Source organism: Sorex fumeus, unplaced genomic scaffold (genome assembly GCF_029834395.1).
Source record: "Sorex fumeus unplaced genomic scaffold, SorFum_2.1 ptg000063l, whole genome shotgun sequence".
In the NCBI taxonomy this organism is placed as follows: Eukaryota; Metazoa; Chordata; class Mammalia; order Eulipotyphla; family Soricidae; genus Sorex; species Sorex fumeus.
The window spans coordinates 9419571-9433708 of record NW_026606120.1 but is presented as its reverse complement, the minus strand read 5'-3'; the positions used below and the strand labels follow the sequence as shown (position 1 = coordinate 9433708).

General features: G+C 50.8%; 1 pseudogene; it reads left to right on the top strand.

The window, feature by feature from the left end:
- The first annotated feature begins 3355 nt into the window (after nucleotides 1-3355).
- Nucleotides 3356-14138, top strand: part of LOC130036098 (lactase-like protein) — a 60932-nt pseudogene continuing 50149 nt past the window's right edge.

The window sequence follows — 14138 nt, the reverse complement described above, 5'->3', positions numbered from 1 at the left end:
CAGGAGCAGGTCACACCCACAGCCCCCATTAGGGCTGCTGCAGCCAGGCAGTTGACCCTGTCCTTGTCGAACATGACCAACTGGGCTGGGTCAGGTCTGGGGCTGCTGACTCAGGCCCTGCCGGCCAGCTCAGTGTCCTGCCAGTTTTGGGCCTCTTTGTGGGGCTCTGTCACTGACCACACCCTGGGCGACAGACATCAGGGCACTGAGGGTCCTTCTGTCAGGGCCAGTGCAGGCGGGTGCTCTGTCTGGGCTCCTGGGATCCAGCGCTGTCTGGGGTAAGCTGTCAGACTGATACCTGAGGGGTGGGCTGAGGGCAGAAATCCAAGCGTCCATCAGTTTTGTCCTGCCCTCAGGTTTCCCCGGGGGGTGGGGGGGGATGTCTGTGCAGCCGTCTCTGCCATCAGACTGGAGTGCCCTTGAGGTGGGTTCTCACAACTCTGGGCCGACTCTCCTTTAGACCTGGGGCTCGTGAGCTTTCCCCCTAGTGTGGAGCCCCAAAGTCCCCTCTGACATCAGCCTCGGCTCTGCATGTGGGTCCCAAACCGAAAGTAACGGCCCCAGCCAGGTTCTCCCTGGCCTCCGCGTCCCTGTCTCCACCTGTCCTCTCTGCCGCCATGTGGGCCCACCCTTGCGGCCAGGACATGGCTGTGCTTTCCCCAGGTGTGGCCTAGGGTCTGGTGGCATGAAACCAGCATGGGGTCCCCCTTCTGGGAGGTGCTGCTGCTGCTGGTGTGTAGGCTGGGGACCTCCAGGGCAGGACCCCCAGAAGATACCTTCTACTACGGGACCTTCCCGCAGGGTACATCTACGTCCTGGGCGGTCTGTCCACTTGTCTGTCCACCCATTTGTTCCATCTGAGGCTTGCTGAAGAGTTTGGTTATTTTAACTTCTGGACAGAAAGGATGAAAAAAAGAAACCCAGGTGGGGACTGGGAAACGAAAGGCTTCTTAAGGCCTTTTCAATTTTATTTTTCATGTATTTATTTGGGGAGTGTGGGGGGAGGTACTCAGGGACAAGACTGGCAGGGGGCACCAGACCAAATGGGGTCCTGGGGATGAAATCCAGAGCCCTCCCCACTGTCTGTCTCTCTGCCCCACAGCGCAGTTCTCTGGAGATACTACAGGTCGGAACTACAGGTCAGCAGGAAGGGGGGCGGGGCTCAGTGGGGTCACAGGATGATGTGTGATGCCTGGGTCGGCCCCTCACTGGCATGCCCCCCTCCCCCTGCACTGCACACGCCACGCCTGTGACAGTCACTTTCCTTACTCTCCTGCCGTCCTTGGGAGATAGGCAGCCCCCTCTCAGAGAGCCACAACCCCAAGGGCCAGGCCTTGGGGATAAGTGAGGCCATGGGTCCAAAGTGGGGTCTTTGCTCGTAGGCTTCTCTTGGGGCATGGGCAGTTCTGCCTTCCAGATGGAGGGCGCGAGGGACCAGGATGGGAAGGGGCCCAGCATCTGGGACCATTTCACCCAGTGCAAGGCAGGGAGCCCTCTTGGACACGGGCAGGCCCAGGGGGTTGGTGACAGCTACTATAAGACCCAGGTGAGTGAGTGTGTATGTGTGTGTGTGTGTGTGTGTGAGAGAGAGAGAGAGAGAGAGAGAGAGAGAGAGAGACAGAGAGAGAGGAGGAGAGAAGGAGTGAGAGAGGATGACTGAGGCATACTCCTGGGGACAGACAGGCTGCGGTGGTCCAGTTAAGACTCCCCTCATAGTGCCCTGCTCAACACCCCCACTCCTGTGGCTTTGAGGCTCACCCTAGATTTCAGAGTGTGGCCTTGGAGGATGAGGGTCCACCTGCTTGGGGCCTTGGGCTGCTGCCTGCTGGTGACCTCCCCATGCCCGGGAGTGCCCAGACCTTGCTCACTCTGCGTCTTGCTTCCCTCCGGCTTCACTTCTCAGCAGATCCCGCCAGGTTTGTTAGTGCCCCCAGAAGCTCAGGGATGTGACTGGGGGTGCTTGGGGGCAGAGGGAGGGTGGGGGGCACTTTCCTACAGGGCCCAGTCCATACCCCGCCTGAAGAGGACAGACCGGCCAGAGTGAGCTGTGGCGGGGTGGACAGTGTTGCCCCCCATAGTAACATCCCCCCCTGTCTTCTCCATCCATCTCCTTCCTCCCTCTGTCTCTGCAGGAGGATGTGGGCCTGCTCCGGAACCTGGGCGTGGGCCACTACCGATTCTCCATGTCCTGGCCCCGACTCCTTCCCATGAGGGTCCACGGTGAGGAGGGCGGCATCCCTGCAGCCCGTGGGGTGCCCTGTGTCCTGTTGGCTTTGCGAGGTCACTTGGGGAGGAGGAAAAGCCACACACCCCAGGGAGGATTTTGCCATGGGGGCAGTAGGACAGGGAGTGGGAGAGCTGTGACCCAGGAAGAGCCAGGGCCCTGCGCCCCTTGAAGTCCTGCTTGTCTGCGACCAGCCGAGCAGGTGAATGAGAAAGGGGTCTGGTTCTACAGCGACCTCATCGATGCCCTGCTGAGGGACAACATCACCCCAATAGTAACCCTCCACCACTGGGACCTCCCCCAGGTGAGGGCAGGTGCAGCCCGGGCGCTCAGCTCCACAGGCTGCACTGGACTGGGGTCCTGGGTTGGCTCAGGTGGGGCAGAGCCTTGGTTTAGTTCCTCCCTCATCAAAGTTCTGCTGTGTACCTCCGTTTCCCCTTCAGGCAGCTGCAGCATGCCTGGTCTGGAAGCTGGATCTGTCTGCGCCCCCAGATGGAGGCTGTGAGGCCATGAGGTGCTCAGAGCTTACTCCTGGCTCTGCATTCAGGGATCACTTCTGGTAGTGCTTCGGGGACCATGTGGGATGCTAGGAATCGAACCAGAGTCAGTCACATTCAAGGCAGACGCCCTTCCTGCTGGCCCCTGCCAAGTTACTTTTAAGTATTCGCCTCAGTCTTTCTCAGCAACCCAGTCCCCAGCCCCCAGCCCACATTTGCATTGACTCCCCCCACAGCTCAGCTCCCCTGCTGTTTCTTTCTCAATATTTTTGTTTTGAGGTCACTCCTGACAGTCCTCAGGGTTTGCTCCTGGCTCTGAGTTCAGGAGTCATTCCTGGTGGGCTCTGGGGACTGTATGAAGTTCCAGGAATTGAACCTGCACCAGCCATGCACAGCGCAAGCACCTACACTCGCCTCTCTCTTGTCGGGCCTCAGCTCCACATTTACACTCTTTCACGGCTCCTCACATCTCAGGCACAAAGCCCTGCACCTCACTGCCTGTGCCTCTGGCTGCACTCTGTCACCGTCATCACCCGTGTTTTTCACACAAGCGGGAACGGCCACCTCCATGACCAGCTTCTGTCCACTCTCTCGGGCGCTGCAGGCCAGATTTGGCCTCTGGCAGAATGTGAGCATGGCTGCCTACTTCTGTGATTTCACCGATCTGTGCTTCGAGGTCTTTGGGGATAGGGTGAAGCTCTGAATCAGTTCAGTGAACCTCTGGTAAGCCGGACCTGATTGTTCTCACCCCCCCCTGAACACACACACACACACACACACACTCATACACACACACACAACACACATATGCACACACACACACATGCACACAGACACACACACATCTCACAGCCCAGTTGCCCTCCCTGCAGACAATGGTGGAAAGGGCTATGAGACGGGGGTCCACATTCCGGGTCTGAAGCTGCCAGGGAGAGGCCTGTACCAGGTTGCACACCACATCATAAAGGTGAGGTGCCCGGGTCCAGAAGGCTGCAATGGAGTAGAGGGGGCAGCGACCTTGGTTCCAGCTCACTGGGCCCCAGGGATTGAACTCATCGGCTGCCATGGCCGGGCACATCTGCTGGCCTTCCCGTGCCTTGGCTTCCCTGCTGTTAATGGACTGTTGGTTCCCGCACACTCTCTGCTAGTGTGGTCTCGTGATCTAGAGCTTCCAGTCTAGCTAAGGGACTGGATCCCATGCAGGGGGAAACCCAGAGGCCCCACCTGTGAGGTCCCTCTATCCAGGAAGGAGCCAGAAGTGAGGGCGCCCATGGTACGCGCTCAGATGCTGGCAGCTAGCACTTGGATAGAGCTGGGGTTTGGAAGGAGCAGGGGAACATGGGAAGTAGAGAAAGAGTATGGTAACTTGAGCAGAATGTATCGGGGTCTGCCTGCAAGGGTGCAGCAGGGTGGCATGCAGGGTCCAGAGGCGTCAGTGAGGGTGGAGGACGGCCATCTCTGTCTGGCTCTGGCCAGACCCAGTGCTGCTTCTGTTTTGGTGTTCGGAGGTCACCCTGGGCAGTGCTCAGAGGACTACATGGTGCCAGGGATCAAGCCTGGGGTCCCTCATGTGCTCCAGCCCTCGGACGACCCTGCCGCCCGCAATATAGCGTGATTAACTGTGGTCCTGAGCAGCCCAGTACATCCCAGTGCTAACTTTGCAACTGTGAGTTTACACCAACCGTGTGACTCCCTTCGCTGACTGCCTGCCCAGCACCCTGAGAGCTTTCCCTGATGTCCCACTTCAGCACTATGCACTTGTCTAGGTAGTTTTTTCTGACAGGCAAAAAGTCCAGGAGGGAAAGTGAACAAGTGAACAAGGGTGTTCTGTGAGGGGGGTGTGGCCTGAATACTCCGTTCTCACATAGGTGCTTCTCAAAAATGTAGGAAGCATGTCAAAATGTTGCTTTTAAGGCTGGAGATATAGCTCTGGAAGAGCACATTTTCTATCCCTGACACGTAACTGAAAAAATATTACAGCTTTGTTATTTGGGAGCCACACCCAGCATTGCTCAGGGCTTACTCCACATTCCAGGTGGGCCTTGGGGAACTTCTGGGTGCTGGGATTGAAGCAGCATTGCCGCGTGCAATGCAAGTGTCTCACCTACATTACTATAACTCCGGCCCCAGAAATAATACAGCTCTTTAAAAAAAGGGTGACTGGGCCTCATGGTTAGAGTTTCTGACTCAACTCTAGACTAGAGCCCAGGAATTTGCATTTCACTCAAGCTCCCAGGGGTTTGTGATGCTCCTGGGTCTGGAGCTGCTGCCCCTTAGCGCCTTCAGCACCTTGCGATGACCAGGTGGGACTGGACAGGTTACAGCGGCTCACTGTGTTCCTTCTTGACTCCCAAGTTCTTAAATATTTTCAAGAATGAAAATACTGAGTAAAATATGAGGCTGAGACTCAGAGTTGGAAAGTAGAAGTTTATGGAAAGTAGAAGAGAGAAGAAAAAGCTCCCAAGTGGGGAGGAACTTAGTGTAGGGCTGAGTTGAAAGGGAGTTTTGTCCTCTAAAGGCTCCTAGCAGTCCTTAGGGGTTGACAAGTTTTTAGAAAAGTTGCCAGAAAAGTATATGCTGTTTAGCCGGTCTATATCTTTCTAGGCATCTTTGACCCATATTTTAGTGTCCCTGTCGGTCTAGACTCCAGGGTAGATTTGTATGGTCCTGGAAATCTCCAGGACCACTGGGGCAGGACATTGGCAATGAATTATGTGTCTGGTCAGTGAGGGAAATGTGGCAAGGGGAAACTGAGGCTTCCTTTTTCACTGGCAAGGGAAAACAAATCCTCCAGGCCTAATTGCCAATTATCTCTGTTTCCCCATCAGCCTAAGCTCCAGGGCAGAGTTTTATGTTCCTGGGAAGTCCCAGGAATGCTAAGAGAGAAACTTGGCGGTGAAATGTGTGTCTGGCTGATGGCAGAGAGATGGAACATCTGGAGACAGAAAACTGAGGCTTCCTCTCTCCTTGGCAAGGGGAAACTGAGGCTGCTTCCTCCTCCTCCACCAATCTCTCAGGTGTTGGGCTGTGCAGGGCCATGGGGCAGCAGGAGACACTGTGCAGAAAGGAAAGATTAGATTCCAACACCAAGACTGTTCCAGACCCTCGACATGTTCCCCAGCGATCGAGTGCCTGTAGAAAATACTCAGAGACAAGCAGAAAGCCAGCCCAAGCGAAGTTAGAGGGTCCTTTGTGCCGGCTGAGCCCGGGCAGACCTTGAGTGCCCACCTCCAGCAGCCAGACCAAACAGGGTTGGGCCAAGTGGGATGTGTGAGAATGACAGGACTGAAATGGGATCTTTAGAAAATGGGGAAGCTTGAAAGGGAAGAGAGAAAAGGGTCCAGAGCGATAACACAGCGGGGAGGGCATTTGCCTTGCATGTGGCCTACCTGGGTTCGATCGATTCCCAGCATTCCATATGGTCCTCTGAGCACCACCAGAAGTAATAAATGAGTACAGAGCCAGGAGTAAGCCCTGAGCATCGCTGGATGAGACCAAAAAAGGGGAGTGAAGGAGAAAAAAGGAAAAGAGTGAAACCACACAGAAGAGACCTCTGTGCTTTTTCCTGTTGCAGGCCCAAGCCTGAGCCTGGCATTCTTACAACAGCACCTGGTGCAGCAAACAGCGTGGTGTCCTAGCTCAGACTGGTGCCCACGGAGGTGGGGGAGGGGGCACAGCCACACCTAGTCCCTCCACCCTCCTCCATTCTCTCTTTGACCGGCTGGTGGGGGATTTCATTGAGCTGCGCCTGGGGGGAGCCCCTGGACATCAGTGACACTAAGGACGTGGAGGCAGCCAAGTAATACCTCCAGTTCTGTCTGGGCTGGTTTGCCAACCCCACTTATGCTGGTGACTACCTCCAAGTCATGAAGGAACAAATCGGTGAGCCAAGCCATATCCTATCATGGAACTTTCTGTTTTATTATTTTGGACCTCACCCAGCAGTGCTCAGTGCTGATTACTGGCTCTGCACTTAGGGATCACTCCTGGTGAGGCTCAGAGGGTCAGATGTGGTTCCGGGGATCAAACACAAGTCAGCTATGTGCAAAGCAAACGTCCTACCCACTGTACTATCTCTCCACAATCACCCCTGCCCCTTGCCATTTTTTTTTCTTGGATAGGTAAAAGGTAAAGGTAAAGGCCCTCCCATTGTTCGTGGATTTGCTCGAGCGGGCCCAGTAACGTCTCCATTGGAAACTTTGTTGTTACTGTGTTTGGCATATCGAATCGGGGAGCTTGCCAGGCTCTGCCATGTAGGCGAGATACTCTCCAAGACGGGTGGAGGACTCGAACTCGGGTCGGCCATGTTGGCTGTGTGCAAGGCAAACGCCCTACCACTGTGCTATCGCACCAGCCCTGCTTGCGATAGCACAGCAGTAGGGTGTTTGCCTTGCACGCAGCCAACATGGCCGACCCGAGTTCGATTACTGGATAGAATCATGTATAAATTGGGATTTCACTTAAGTGGTTGTATGCTGCCTTGAAAGCATGAGGTTTGATTCAAGGGCTGGAGAGAGATATTGCAGTGATAAGGTGCTTGCCTTGGACTCAGCTGGCCCGGGTTCAATCCTCGCCATCAATTATGGTTTTACAGTGCCACCAGGAGTAATCCCTGAGCACAGAACCAGAGGATAAGCCCTGAGCACTGCTGGCTGTACCCCCTTCCACACAAGGATTCAAAAGTGAAACTGACTTAAACAGAAAAGATAACTGAAATGTCTGGGACCGGCTCATTAGAAGAAAAGGCAGGGACCAAGAAAGGAATCAGGCTGATACGGGTTTATTGAAAATACTTCCTGAGGAATACAGTGGACATGCACTCAACATGTGTCCTGGGGTGGATCTATACAGAATTCTGGGGAGAAATGCATGATTAGAGGAGGCTCCAGGGCTTTTGGAAGGTTCCAGGAATTAAGAAATCCCTGGGTGGTTTCACAATGCAGGTCCTTCTACCTGAGCTCACCTATCAGTAAGATTCTCCATGTTAGTGAATACCAAAACCCAGCAATGAGTTAGAAGCTTTATTTTAAAATTTTTTTTTAATGTAGGAGTATTGCTATTTATTCAGTCATTGATTAGGCTGATTGAATTGGGCATGAACTCCACCTTACTTTTTTTCCCCTTTTTATAAATTTTTTATTGAATCACCGTGAGAGCAGTTACAAAGCTTTTGGTTTAAGTCTCAGTTATACAATGATAAAACACCATCCCTTCACCAGTGCCCATTTTCCACCACCAAAAACCCCAGTATACCCCCCATCCCACACCCTCTCCCTACCTGTGGAGCAGTGATTTCCACATTACTCTCACTCTACCTTGATTACATTCAATATTTCGACATCAGATCCACCATTATTATTTGAGATTTCACACCAAAACACACAGATCTGCCAAAAAGGCAACCGTAGACAATTTGTTTTCTATTGCTGATTATGAATAACATATGATGTCACATGGCCACAATAGTGGCCGCACAATTTTGGAATTATGAAATTTTAACAATAAAATCTGGAGGAATTCCTGCCAGAACCTGCTGGGTTCCAAGACTTGTTCCTGAGTCTCTGGGATCATGGCCATTAAGAGCTTGATCAGGAGCCAGATAGGCCATTCGTGGGCAGCGACTCAATGTCTTGTTGGGGCTGGGAGGAAATGGCTGGGAAAGGGGCAGGGAAGGGTCATCTAATGGACACCTGTGGGGGGAGGGATGGACTCTGTGTGGATCAGGCACAGAAAGGTGGAGTAATAGAGTCTGTTTGTAATCTGAGGTTAATTATTGTATCAGGTGTTAGCTCTGTAACTGACTCGTGAACTACACTTGACTCTCTGGCATTTCTCCATGCTTTGAAGTATGTCATTACTCAAACACAGGGAAGAGTAGAGAATAGGGGAAAGGAGAGGAGAGGAAGGGAAGAGAAGGGAAGGAAAGGGATGGGAAGGAAACTGGATTTGAGTAGAGGGGAGGGGACAGAGATATTAAGAACTTCCCCCCTCTAGACTAAGACCCATTTACGCTGATGGAAAAATAAAGGGACCCAGAGGGCAGGAGGGAGCAAGGCCCGTGAGGCCTCAACGGTCAGCCCTGGACACTGGTCCTCGAGTTTCCAGAGTTCCACAGAATGTGAGAGCGACAGCTGTAGGCCTTGGCATGTGCCACCATAGGGAAACTTTTGTGGGAGAGGGAATAAAAAAATCCAGATATTAAAGATGGTAATAGGCTATTTATGAAATCCTGTCAGGAGGAGCACTCTAACCCACAGTGCAAAACTTAAAGTAGCTGGCGCCAGAGTACAGTGGGTGGGGCATTTGCTTTGCTCACAGCCGACCTGGGTTTGATCTCAGGCACCCCATACGGTCCCCTGATCACCATCAGGAGTAGTTCCTGAGTGCAAAGCCAGGAGCAATCCCTGAGTAGGGTCAGGTGTGGCCCAGAAGAGTGCCACTCTTAGAAGCAGACTGATGGTGGGAGTCATTGGGGGTGTCAGTGGGGGATGGGGGAATTGGAGGAGATAGTGGACACTGGTGAAAGGATCCGTGTTGATACATTGTATGCCTGAAACCAAATCATGAATAACTTTGTAAATTCACAGTCACTAAATAAAAAGAAAGAAAAGATGTTGCAGCACAGATGAACAGTCTCTGAGTGTAATGTACAGACTTGATAGTTGATTCTTACACATTTCTCTGTCAGTGACACAAAAATCCTCTTGTTAAAGCAACATCCCCATATTTGTTTGTGTAGGGAGAAAGTGTGGCAGAATGTCTTTAAAGTGGTGTATTAAAAAAAGAAAGAACTTGGGGATGGAGCTATAGCACAGTGGGTAGGCAATTTGCCTTGCATGTGGCTGACGCGGGTTTGATTCCCAGCATCCCATATGGTCCACAGAGCACCGCCAGGGGTAATTCCTGAGTGCAGAGCCAGGAGTAACCCCTATGCATAGCTGGGTGTGACTGAAAAAGCAAAAGAAAGAAAGAAAGAAAGAAAGAAAGAAAGAAAGATAGAGAGAGAGATCTCTATAGTGCTGGAGAGATAGTACTTGTTGTGTTGCAGTCACACACTCCCATCCCCAGTTCAACCATCTCCCCATCCCTAGGAAGTAAATTTTCCCATTGGTGACACTGATAAATGCAGCTGAATAACCCTCCAGGATGTGCCCCATGGGAAGGTCCCATAGTAGGAGGTGCCTTCTGGGGTTCCTGTCCTGGAGGCCCCCCGCCTGCACACCAGCAGCAGCAGCACTCCACAGAGGGGGGACTCCCACGCTGCTTCATGCCACCAGGCCCTTTGCCACGCCCGAGTAAAGCACAGTTGACAGTTGGGCCCACGTGGCAGAGAGGACAGTGGGGAGAGGGACTCGGGGGGGGGGGGGGGGACATGGGGAAACTGGCTGGGTTTGTTACTTCCAGTTTGGGACCCACATGCAGAGACAAGGCTGGTATCAGAGGGGGCTCTGGGGCTCCACACTAGGGGGAAAGCTCACGAGCCCCACTAGGTGTGGTCCATCCCCGAGCCCAAAACAAACCAACCATACTGCCTAAAACATTCAGATATCAAATGAGGTCAGGCGCGTTCAGGGTGGTATACTGCCTAAAAGGTAATAATAGTGGTGGTAGTGGCTGGGTGTTGCCACAGAGGCAGGCTTAGAGTGGGATCGGAGGGAAATTGGGGCCATTGGTAGTGGAGAAGAAGAAGAAAAGAAGAAGAAGAAGAAGAAGAAGAAGAAGAAGAAGAAGAAGAAGAAGAAGAAGAAGAAGAAGAAGAAGAAGAAGAAGAGGAAGAGGAGGAGGAGGAAGAGGAGGAGGAGGAGGAGGAGGAAGAAGAAGAAGAAGAAGAAGAAGAAGAAAGAGAAGGAGAAGGAGGAGTGAAGAGGAAGAGAAAGTGAAGAGAAAGAGGAAGAGGAAGAGGAGGAGGAGGAAGAGGAGGAAAAGGAGGAAGAGGGGGAGGAAGAGGAGGGGAGGAGTAGGGGAAGGAGGAAGGGGAGGAGAAGGAGGAGGGGAAGAGGAGGAGGAGGAGGGGGAGGAAGAAGAAGAGGAAGAAGAAGAGAAAGGAAAGAGAAGGAAGAAGAGGAGAAGGAAAAGAGAAGCAAAAGGAGAAGGAGCAAGAAATATTAGTTTTTTGTAAGTGAGGTCCTGGATTCTGTTCCTGGAACTGCAAAGAACAATGAAACAAAAAATTAAATCTACAACTAACCAAATGCATCAAAAATCAAACAACATTTCAAAAATTAACTCAGGATATATATGTGCCAAACAAGAGCTGCCATCTATTGTTTGTCAGACTAAGAAAATGATGCATTCTATAGAAGTATAATTTAGTAAGTGCCTTGGGATAGAGTGAAATATAATTGACCATTTTAATTATTTTTAAAAAACCTTTCAGTGATTCTACACAAGAACTGCATCATCTCAATGGGCTCAGCTCCGTGGTTTCTGAAACCTTACATACTGCCACACAGATTTCCATTGCACAAGTGACAATTCCAAGGTCTTTTTGGAATGGGGGCAGTTGAATTCCCCTTCCTTACAGCTTGTCCTAACAGACCCCACACACAAAGTCTTTTCTTCATTTACTTATTGTTTAAATAAATTATTTATTTATTACCTTGTGGAGAGCCCGGCAAGATTCCGAGAGTATCTCACCAGCAATATGCCAAACACAGTAACAACAAGTCTCAAAATGGAGACGTTACTGAGCCCGCTTGAGCAAATCTATGAACAAGGGGAGGACAGTGTTTGTTTGTTTTATTTAATATTGATCACTTGGCAGCCCGGCAGACCTCCATTACCTCCACTACCTCCACTACCCAGCCACAGACGCGCTCCAGGACACTTTCCAGACACTTAGGCCGGGACTCATGCAGGGGTGAAGCCCCAGAGAGCCAAGGGAGCGGAACTCTGTGACCTCAGACTCCAGGCTTAACGAACCCAGGAGCAGAGATCCTCTGCCTGCTCCCAGTGTCCCTGTATTTAACATTATTAATTATATTGTTAATACTAATATTTAATAAATAATTTGTTTATTATTAATAAGAATTGCATAATATATTAAATATATAATAATATATTTAATGAAGGCAGTGGAGGTAATGGAGGTCTGCCAGGCTGCTGGGAGCAGGCAGAGGATCTCTGCTCCCGGGTCCGTTGAGCCTGGAGTTCGAGGTCACAGAGTTCCGCTCCCCTGGCTCTCTGGGGCTTCAACCCTGCATGAGTCCCGGCCTAAGTGTCCGGAAAGTGTCCTGTAGCACTGTCCTGCCGTTGTTCATCAATTTGCTCAAGGGTGCCCAGTAATGTCTGCATCATGAGACCTGTTACTGTGAAATATATAAGAATAAATTATTAATTTTTTTAATGAATGCTGGAGCGATAGCACAGCGGGTAGGGCGTTCGCCTTACAAGCGGCCAACATGGCCGACCCGAGTTCGATTCCTCCGCCCCTCTCGGAGAGCCCGGCAAGCTACCGAGAGTATTCGATATGCCAGACACAGTAACAACAAAGTCTCCAATGGAGACGTTACTGGGCCCGCTCGAGCAAATCGACGATCAACGGGAGGGCCAAAAAAAAAAAAATGAATGCAACCTCTTAATCTCTAGTTCTCACTCTCAGAGAACCCAGCAGGCTACTGAGAGTATCCTGGCCGCATATATGCCTAACTGGAAACACCTTTAAAGGCGATTTGAAGCTGCCCCAAAAGCCTCCATCCCTCTTGGAGAGCCCAGCAAGCTACCAACAGTATCCCGCCCACATGGCAGAAGGTGCAAAATAGTCAAAAGTAATCAAAAGCCTACCAGAGAATTATGTGATGAGTTCAAGAGGGAAAATATAAGAATCAGTGGAGTCTCTGATAAAAGACACTTGATCACTTGACATCCGGTTACTCATCGATTTGCTTGAGTGGGTGCCAGTAACATTTCCATTCATTCCTGTCGCGTGCTAGTGTAGTCCAATGGCATCTGCTTGCTCCAGGAATATGAAAAGCCTCAATCCAATCGTTCAGAGTCCTGACGAAGAAGTTTGACTATCTCATATGTGGGCGACCACTTGATCTTTTGACATCACGTGGAACCCAGTCGGTAATGGCTGTAGTCCAGTGGTAGTCTCCTAATCGAATTACGTGTCCAGCCCATCTGATTTTTGATGCCTTGGCAAACGAGACAGTGTCCCTGAGTCTCGATCGTCGAAAGAGGTCAGAACTCCGGATTCTTTCTTTCACTTGAGTGAGGCTAATACTCCAAGCACAGCTCTTTCGATTCCTCTTTGGGAGACCCGAATAGCATTCTCACCCTGTTTTCATAGGACCCAGGTCTCTGAGGCATATGTTAATGCAGGAAGAACAGTGGAATTGAAGAGATGTGCCCGGAGCTGGAGGTTCTTCGTCCTCTAAGCTATTTCTTCGATGCTCTTGAAGGCGTTCCAAGTCGCTCTCTTCCTCCTGCACAACTCAGGTGCCCGGTCATTCATCATGTTGAGTTCTTGACCTAGGTATATACATAACTATTGGATTCGGAGATGTTCATTCCATTGAAAGCAAATGTAACATAAGGAAGAGTTCGTTTCTCATAAACATTGGAGTCCATTTCTCATAATACGGCAGAGCCTGGCAAGATATCTGTAGTATATTCGATATGCCAAAAACAGAAAATAACAGTAAATACAATGGGTCTCATTCCCCTGACCCTGAAAGAGCCATCAATACGGCTGTATTAAGAAGGATGAGGAAGGAGAGGCTGATAAAATCTCAAGGCTGAACTAGGCTGCCAAAACGAAGAAAAGAGATAAAGGGACAAAAATTTGATGAAGAAACTGTTGGGATTGGGAGTTCCCTAGCCCTGGGAGGCGCGGAGAGACCAGATAGACACAATTCCTGCAGGAGTAAAAACAGGGTTTATTTAGACCAGCATGCTGGGGCTCCACAGCATAGCCCAGAGTGGGTAGTGACTGAGAGCCCTGAGCTTCTTCAAAGGGGATCTTATATAGGCCTTCACTGGCCGCTACAGCAAGGCCTGCACATTTCATAGCCAATAGATTTGTAACAACACATACTTTCCTAACCAATCCATTTAAAAGTACCTCACTCCTTAGCCTATAGATTCAAAGATCAGCATTTACATACATCGATTGTCAGCACAAGCAAGGTTATAGCCGGAATCATTAAGCCTTAGGTAATCTCCCTTGACCATCCACATTTTGAGTTACCCAAGTCTGCAGGGTGCTTTAGTGAGACAATACACTCCAGGAAAGGGCAACTTCCCCCAACCACCTCATCCTGAGTTATCCTTTACCCAAGTCTGCAGGGTGCTTTACTAAGACAATACATTTCAGGAATAGTAAATACACCTGAATCCTGTCACACTTGGTTTAGAAAGAAGTTATGCCCTGTTCACTTTCCAAGTCCCCTCTCCCCCAGGTGCAAAGCAGCCAA